Source organism: Staurois parvus, unplaced genomic scaffold, assembly GCF_062004578.1.
Source record: "Staurois parvus isolate SC_StPar_1 unplaced genomic scaffold, SC_StPar_1.0 ptg000503l, whole genome shotgun sequence".
Lineage (NCBI taxonomy): Eukaryota > Metazoa > Chordata > Amphibia > Anura > Ranidae > Staurois > Staurois parvus.
In genome coordinates, this window is record NW_028318299.1 from 2,840,566 (window position 1) to 2,847,835 (window position 7,270).

The window sequence follows — 7,270 nt, forward strand, 5'->3', positions numbered from 1 at the left end:
ACAAGGCTCTTAAATCTCTATATGGCATTACACATTCTGTAAACCATTGGGAGTTGGCACAAAATATTACTTTGCAGCAGTATCTGCTTTTATTTTCAGATTGAAGATGTTGGGTGGTTGTGACAGGGTCGTCCTCTGCTTGATTTTCAGCTGATTCATCAGGAGCTGGCCAAAATTTGCTCAGCATATGGCCAGCTTTTCTGAGCATGTAAAGCTAAAAAGAATATGAACTGTGGGTATTATGGCTTTGAATGGGTGGTTCCTACATATTTATGAGCGGGACCTCCTGGCAAAATGGGCATGCTCCAGGTTTGACTGCCCAGAGGGTGAGTGTGTCAAGTAAGGGGCATGCTCTAGGGACTCAATTGTTCTTAAAAATGAAATCTTTCCCCACACAGGAATAACAGGATAGCTGCATACACATGAAGACATCCATTTTATTATGAAGCTGGAATGTAAACCTGCACATATATTATTATTATTATACAGCATTTATATGGCGCCAACAGTTTGCTCAGCGCTTTAAAATATAAGGGAGACAGTACAATTACAATACATTTCAGTACAGAAGGAATAGGAGGGCCCGGCTCGTGGAGCTTACGATCTAAAGGAAGGGGGAGGTGATACTAAAGGTGATAGCTGCGGGGGATGATCTGGTGGAGGTGATTCCAGTACAGTTCTTAGGTGGAGGTGGGGTAGGTTTCTCTAAATACGTGAGTTTTCAAAATTCGCCTAAAGGCAGACAGGGTGGGGGCTGACCGGACATATTGTGGTAGGGAGTTCCAGAGGATGGGAGAGGCCCTGCAGAAATCCTTGAGGTCAGCATGGGAGGAGGTGATGAGGGAGCTAGAGAGGAAGATGTCCTGGGAGGAGTGGAGTGGGCGATTTGGGCGGTATCTGTGGATGAGGTCAGTGAGGTAGCTAGGGGCAGTGTTGTAGATGGCTTTGTAAGCTGTGGTTAGTATTTTGAATTATACGTTGGGTTAGTGGAAGCCAATGAAGGGAATGGCAGAGAGGGCACTGAGCAGAGGTCAGTTGAGGGATTGGCAGAGAGGGGCAGCAGTCAGTTGGTAAGGTGTATGAGTCCAGCAGCAGCATTCATAATAGACTGAAGGGGGGATAACCATGGGCAGCACAGTGGCTAAATGGTTAGCACTTCCGCCTGGCAGTACTAAGGTTGTTGGTTCGAATCCCAGCCATGGCACCTCCTGCCTGGAGTTTGCATGTTCTCCCTGTGCCTGTGAGGGTTTCCTCCAGGTACTCAGGTTTCCTGCCACACTCCAAGGACATGCTGGTAGGTTAATTGGATCCTGTCTAAATTGGCCCTTGTATATGAATGTGAGTTAGGAACCTTATATTGTACACCCCTTGAGGGTTAGGGACTGATGTGAATGTACAATATATATTTAAAGCGCTGACGGTGCTGTATAAGTACCTGAAATGAATAAATAACCTGTGTAGTGGTAGACCAGTGAGGAGGGAGTTGCAGTAATCAAGGTGGGATATAACCAAGGCGTGGATAAGTTGTTTTGTGGTGTCATTGGTCAGAAAGGGGCGAATTTTGGAAATGCTCCAGAGGTTGAGGCGGCAGGATTTAGCCAGGGATTGGATGTGGGACCCAAAGCAGAGGTCAGAGTCTCGGATTATGCCTAGCACCCTGGCATGAGGGGAATGGTTGTGCTGTTGATCTTCATGGTAAAGTCATGATTGGGGGATCAGAGGGGGAGGAAATATTACAAGCTTGGCTTTGGAAAGATTGAGTTTAAGGTAGTGGTGTGACATCCATGCTGATATGTCGCTTAGTAGATTTGTGATATGTGAGGAGATTGAGGGGGTGAGCTTGGGAGTGGTGAGATAGATATGGGTGCCATCAGCGTAGAGTTGGTATTGGAAGCCATGGGAGGTTATCAATTGGCCAAGGGAGGAGGTGTAGAGAGAGAAAAGGAGGGGCCCAAGGGCAGAACCTTGGGGTACCCCAACAGAAAGAGGGAGAGGAGCGGAGGAGGAGGAGTTATATGTGACACTGAAAGTGCGCTGAGAAAGGTAAGAGGAGAACCAGAAGAGAGCAGAGTCACGGAGGCCAATGGAGTGCAGTTTACTGAGGAGGAGCGGGTGGTCGACTGTGTCAAAGGCAGCGGAAAGGTCAAGGAGTATGAGTATGGAGTAATGGCCGTTGGTAGCAGTTAGTAGGTCTTTAGTGAGTTTTAGTAGGGAAGTTTCAGTGGAATGTTGTGGGCGGAAGCCGGACTATCGGGGATCTAGAAGGTTGTTGTCGGTGAGGTAGCAGTTCATACGGTTTTGAACAAGTCTTTGAGGAATTTAGTTTTATGCCATGCTCACTCAAGAGCGTGACTGCATCTCTTGAGACTTCTGGTGTCATCTGTTTGCCAGGGTTGTGACAGGCGAGGCCTGGTTCTGCGTGTAGAGAGAAGAGCAAGAGCATCCAAGGAGGATGATAGATAGTTGTTGTAGGCAGATGTGGCCACCTCTGGGCAGGACAGGGGTGCAATTTTATCATAAAAGCACTCAGTAGCGGAGTGAAATAGGTCAGGGCTCAGGTGGTGGAGGTTTCTACAGGTAATGGTTTGCTGGTTGGAAGTAGGAGGCAGGGAGAGTGCAAAGCTGATAAAGTTGTGATCAGAGAGAGGAAATGGGGTGTTAGAGAGGTTACAGGGAGTGCATAGGTGGGAGAATACAAGGCCGAGGGTGTTGCCGTTAGAGTGGGTGGTGGATTGTGTCCATTGTGTTAGGATAAAATAGGAAGTTAGGTTGAGTAGTTGAGAGGTGGCTGAGGTGATAACAATAACTGGGATGTTAAAGTCACCGAGGATGGTGGCAGGCACCTCAGAGGAGAGAAAGTGTGGCAGCCATGCTGAAAAGTCATCAAGAAAGCGTGAAACTGGTCCCGGAGGCCGGTAGATGACTGCGATCCTCAGACAAACAGGAGAAAAGAGACAAATACAGTGCAGTTCAGAAGAGCAGAGGAAAAGAGACGGAGGGGCAGGAAGAACCCCCTTTTCGTCCACTGAGTCCGGGCGAGTGAGTCCAGAGGAGGCCATCATGGGAGAGTGCAGCTGAGGAGACAGAGTCAGAATCCTGGAGCCAGGTTTCAGTAATAGCAAGTAGGTTGAGGGAGTGGGAGAGGAAGAGGCCATAGGGTCACTGATAGTAGAAAGTTTGTTAGAGATATATGTGGCTTCACACTCAATATATATACGTATATACACCTATGTCCCATCCAATGTTAATAGCAACTTAAATAGTAAGAAGACCGGCCTCTGGATTTCTCAGTGATGTGAAGATTGTTGAGTGATGTCCATGTATCATATCCATTGCAGTGGAATCAAGGAGTGATATTAGATGATAAGAGGGCTGTTACCACAATTCACACCATGTGTTCAGGACTCCTCCTACTCAATGCTGATAAGAGAGATAAGTTCTAGGACACAAGGAATAGGACCAGGATCATGCTGTGCAAGTGGATATGATGTTCATGGGGGCAGGGTTGAGCTGAGGGGCAGGCAGAAGATATGGTCATCTTGGATGCTTCAGTAGGACAGGTATGCAAAAAGGATGAGATCTGCTGCTAGGTAGTTTACAGCTTATGGGGGATGGGACACACTTTAGCTTTTTCATCTCCAATTCTAAACGACCTTGTCTGTCACTTCATAGGGGAATAACTGTACTCACTACTGTCAGTCCTGAAGAAATTGTTGTGTGTTTCTTTTTCTGTAGGAAAAACAATAAAATAAATACTTAAATTGTTTTGATCACAAGACACGCCAAGCTTTTGGAAACTCTGCAATCTACCTCTACCCTCTAGGAAGATAATTCTCACCTTCTCCAACAGGAAAGGGCAGATAATTATAAATATATTATTAATATTATTATTGTTAGTATTATTAATTATAATAGTAATAATAGTAATAAAACGACAAAAGACGTTAATATAGCTCTGACGTATACCGCAGTGCTGTACAGAGAACACTGATCCAGTCACATCAGTCTCTGTACCAGAGGAGCTTACACTCTAATGCCCCCTTCCCCACAGTCACATCAGTCTCTGTACCAGAGGAGCTTACACTCTAATGCCTCCCACAGTCACACACTATTATTATTATACATTATATAGCTCTGACATATACCGCAGTGCTGTACAGAGAACATTGAGCCAGTCACATCAGTCTCTGTACCAGAGGAGCTTACACTCTAATGTTCCTCTACAGTCACACACTATTATTATACATTTATATATCTCTGACATATACCGCAGTGAGCCAGTCACATTAGTCTCTGTATCAGAAGAGCTTACACTCTATTGCTCCCCCACACACACACACAGTCATATCCCATTATCATTATACATTCATATAGCTCTGACATATACTGTCTCTGCACCAGAGGAGAGGAGAATATTAGTGGAGAAGGAGAAGGATGATGAAGATGGCACCCTGCTTCTCTCTGGTAGGTGGAAGACTGATGAGCTTATTTTATAAGAATATGACCTTGGAGTAACCAATGAGATTCTCAGAGTTCTCTGAAGCTGGACCAGTAAAAGATGAGCTCTGCTGGGTTGGACTAGCACACTCTGTAGTTCTTGGTCACTCTGAATGACAGAATGTCCCTCACCTGATGTTTGGGATGTCTTCTCTAAGCCATGGAAGGGTCATTTCTGAATTTCAATCGATGGATCATAGTCTAGTATTCGGGTTTGTCCAGCTAAAATAAATAACTGACACCAGATGTTTCGCTTAGCATAATCAACAATATTAATAACAATACAATATTCATAAAAAACCTATGTAAGACTCAGCACAAGACAAGTTCACCATCGTGTGCTCCCATTGTAAGAGACTCAGCACAAGACAAGTTCACCATCGTGTGCTCCCATTGTAAGAGACTCAGCACAAGACAAGTTCACCATCGTGTGCACCCATTGTAAGACTCAGCACAAGACAAGTTCACCATCGTGTGCTCCCATTGTAAGAGACTCAGCACAAGACAAGTTCACCATCGTGTGCTCCCATTGTAAGAGACTCAGCACAAGACAAGTTCACCATCGTGTGCTCCCATTGTAAGACTCAGCACAAGACAAGTTCACCATCGTGTGCTCCCATTGTAAGAGACTCAGCACAAGACAAGTTCACCATCGTGTGCTCCCATTGTAAGAGACTCAGCATAAGACAAGTTCACCATCGTGTGCTCCCATTGTAAGAGACTCAGCATAAGACAAGTTCACCATCGTGTGCTCCCATTGTAAGAGACTCAGCACAAGACAAGTTCACCATCGTGTGCTCCCATTGTAAGAGACTCAGCATAAGACAAGTTCACCATTGTGTGCTCCCATTGTAAGAGACTCAGCACAAGACAAGTTCACCATTGTGTGCTCCCATTGTAAGAGACTCAGCATAAGACAAGTTCACCATCGTGTGCTCCCATTGTAAGAGACTCAGCATAAGACAAGTTCACCATCCTGTGCTCCCATTGTAAGAGACTCAGCACAGGATGAGTTCACCATTATGTGCTCCCAGGGGCGGACTGACCATTCGGGTGCTCGGGCACTGCCCGAGGCCCGGGGTCAGTAGGGGGCCCAATGAGATTTCTGTGGTACCTTTCATATGCTTTTTTGGGTGTGGTTTGAGTGTGGGCAAGGACACAGGGGCCCCATGATCCCCTATTGCCAGTGGGCCCCATGAGTTGTCAGTCCGCCTCTGTGTGCTCCCATTGTAAGAGACGTAGTGCTAGATGAGTTTACTATTGTGTGCTCCCATTGCAAGAGACTCAGCACAAGACAAGTTCACCATCCTGTGCTCCCATTGTAAGAGACCCAGCACAAGACAAGTTCACCATCCTGTGCTCCCATTGTAAGAGACCCAGCACAAGACAAGTTCACCATTGTTTGCTCCCATTGTAAGAGACCCAACACAAGACAAGTTCACCATCCTGTGCTCCCATTGTAAGAGACCCAGCACAAGACAAGTTCACCATCGTGTGCTCCCATTGTAAGAGACCCAGCACAAGACAAGTTCACCATCGTGTGCTCCCATTGTAAGAGACCCAGCACAAGACAAGTTCACCATTGTTTGCTCCCATTGTAAGAGACCCAGCACAAGACAAGTTCACCATCGTGTGCTCCCATTGTAAGAGACCCAGCACAAGACAAGTTCACCATCGTGTGCTCCCATTGTAAGAGACCCAGCACAAGACAAGTTCACCATTATGTGTTTCCATTGTAAGAGACTTAGTACAAGATGAATTGACTCAGCACACGGTAATTTCAACATTGTGTGTCCCTATTGTAAGAGACTCAGCACAAGATAAATTACCCACAGTGTATTCCCATTGTAGGAGACACAGCACAAGACAAGTTCACCATTTTGGGATCTGAATGTAAACGGTGCATTTTTTAATATTTTGTACATTATTACATCCAGCAAACACACTTCCCTATTCTATAGCTTCTGCGGGGAATATATGTAAACTCATTACCCCGGAAAGTTTCAGATCCTTAATGTACTAAAAACAGCATCAGAACAGGGAATCACTGCTAAGGATTGCAAATCATTTAAAACAGTTAAACAAAAAAACTCAATTGAATAAACTTCATTTCTCACCTTGAAAATGGGAGCCAGTACAAAATTCACACCGTGAATGAAGAATGACCATATCTGAAACACAAGAAAAACATGTATGTTCAGTTTAAGCAGAACAATAGCTTTTAAACCCACTTTTACCCCCTTCCCCCACCGTTCCCTCCCCCATGTCTTGGGCTTTCCTAACACTTAAAAAAAAGAATATCTATCTGTCTATATAAACAAACACACACTTTAGTCTGATGACATCATGAATTCTTTTTCTCCAGCAAGGATGGTCCTTTTTGCTGTCTGCATAATGACACAACCCTATAGAAGGGTTCATGACAACAGCCTTGGCTTAGAAGAATTGGTTGGCTGCAGTGCCCTCTTAATAGCATCATGGGTCCCTGGGATAAGTAATGCACTGGGGCTACGCCCCAGAAAACAGTTGGCACGGCTAAATTATCCTACATATTGGGTGTCGCTTTTTAGTCTTATTAGAAATTTTAGTCTAACGTTTTACAATTTGTTTAACCCCTCGCCTACAGGGCACTTCTACCCCCTTCCTGCCTACAGGGCACTTCTACCCCCTTCCTGCCTACAGGGCACTTCTACCCCCTTCCTGCCTACAGGGCACTTCTACCCCCTTCCTGCCTACAGGGCACTTCTACCCCCTTCCTGCCTACAGGGCACTT

General features: G+C 45.5%; 1 long non-coding RNA gene across 1 annotated transcript; it reads right to left on the reverse strand.

Moving 5' to 3' along the window:
* Positions 1 to 417: 417 nt before the first annotated feature.
* On the reverse strand, positions 418 to 6,679 carry LOC149452006 (uncharacterized). The gene is made up of 3 exons (XR_016314965.1): positions 6,615 to 6,679; positions 4,630 to 4,732; positions 418 to 3,729 (listed from the first exon to the last, which is right to left on the reverse strand). It is a non-coding gene; the product is annotated as an uncharacterized LOC149452006 (long non-coding RNA).
* Positions 6,680 to 7,270: the final 591 nt, after the last annotated feature.